The sequence below is a fragment of the Pseudophryne corroboree genome, chromosome 7 (assembly GCF_028390025.1).
Source record: "Pseudophryne corroboree isolate aPseCor3 chromosome 7, aPseCor3.hap2, whole genome shotgun sequence".
Taxonomy (NCBI): domain Eukaryota; kingdom Metazoa; phylum Chordata; class Amphibia; order Anura; family Myobatrachidae; genus Pseudophryne; species Pseudophryne corroboree.
The window spans coordinates 448,404,814-448,406,820 of record NC_086450.1 but is presented as its reverse complement, the minus strand read 5'-3'; positions in this window follow the sequence as shown (position 1 = coordinate 448,406,820).

Below are 2,007 nucleotides of genomic sequence, written 5' to 3'. Positions count from 1 at the left end.
TGGCAAAACATACCGCCTGCTGTGGGCCAGGAACTTGTGAACAGTTTGCCAAGAAGGGTGTCTGCAGTAATCACTGCACGTGGTGACCTACACAGTACTGACGTCAATAACATCTCATTGATCTACTTGCTGTCAGTGTCCAATCACTTTTCTCCACAGTGTACTGTACAACCAGTTGTGCAATATAATAAACTATGGGGGTAATTCAGACCTGATCATAGCAGGAAGTTTGTTAGCAGTTGGGCAAAACCATGTGCACTGCAAGGAGGTGGGGGGGGGGGGCAGATATAACATGTGCACTGCAGGTGTGGCAGATGTAACATGTGCAGAGAGAGTTAGCTGGCTGTGCAGGGTAAATACTAGCTGCTTTGTTTTTACACTGCAATTTAGATTTCAGTTTGAACACACCACACCCAAACCTAACTCTCTCTGCACCTGTTACATCTGCCCCACCTGCAGTGCACATGGTTTTGCCCAACTGCTAACAAATTTGCTGCTACAATCAGGTCTGAATTACCCCCTATGTTAACAAACTTTAAGTGAAACTTTTCCAGTTGCTACAACACTACAACAGGCCGCGTTCAGCGGCGATTGGGAATTCTAACCTTAGATCTGGGGGCTATGTGGTCAGTTGTGAGTAACCAGTCTCACTTGCCTGTTATTAGATGGTAGATGCAGTGACAAATGTGCACCTCGTCCTTACTCTAAATGGTGCAAGATAAAGCTGCCCTGTTCTCAATCAGTTTGTCATTTCTATGCATTACTTAGAAGGAAGGACTCCAGTTACATCTGTGTTGGGTATTTTAAGGTGTTGGGTATGGTATGCCGGGAGGGATCCGGTCTCTAGGTCGACAGTAACTAGGTCGACACTATCTAGGTCGACCACTATTGGTTGACAGTAACTAGGTCAACAGGGTCTCTAGGTCGACATGTTCTAGGTCGACATGTCAAAGGGTTGACATGAGTTTTTCACAATTTTTAAAAAAATTTTTTTAACCTTTTCATACTTAACGGTCCACGTGGACTACGGTTGGAACGGTAACCTGCGGGCGAGGGGACACGGTGCACTAATTGGGGTTCCCGGTCACTCTACAAAGAAAACGACACCCAAAACAACATAAAAAACCTCATGTCGACCTTTTGACCTGTCGACCTAGACCAGCGGTCTACAACCTTAATTGGGGTGTGAGCTACTTTCGGAAAATAAAATCTCTGAAGGAGCTATCCCCTCCCCCCAATGCGTGTGTGTTCCTGCGAAAGTGGGTGTGGCCTCATAAAAGTGGGTGTGTCCTCACAACTACAAGTAATGCCCCCCGCGTAGTGCCAGTTACACAAATAATGCCCCTCAGCAGTGCCAGATACACAAATAACGACCCTCAGCAGTGCCAGATATACAAATAATGCCCCCAGCAGTGCCAGATACACAAATAATGCCCCTCAGCAGTGTCAGATACACAAATAATGCCCCACAGCAGTGCCAGATACAATGCCCCCACCAGTGCCAAATACAATTCCCCCCCGCAGTGCCATTTAAAATGCCCCCCCCCCCCCCCCCCCGCAGCGCCAGATAAAATGCCCCCCCCCCCCCGCCCGCAGTGTCCGATACAGTGCCCCACACAGTGCTAACCCTTGCTGGCTTCTTCTTCTGCCGCCGGTGCTGCTCCTCCTGTATGAGGGACAGAAGGGGAGGAGAGCGCAGTGTGCGCCTCTCCTGTGAAGTCCGGAGAGCAGCTGCGGTGAGGGTGACAGAGTCTCCGGCGGCGGCGAGCATTTAAAATATGGTGCCGGATAGTTCTACTTCAAGAAACACATTTTAAGCGTAATGGCCACCCCAATTTATCTTCCAGACGATTCTCCACTGTGTTGTACTCCTCAAGTGAATCTAAACGCAACGGAGTCGCTATCCTGATAAGCAGCAAACTCCCCTTCACCCAAAGCTCGGTTCATGTTGACACAGAGGGGAGATATATCATTCTGGTTGGCAGGCTGGGTCACCTGGATGTAACT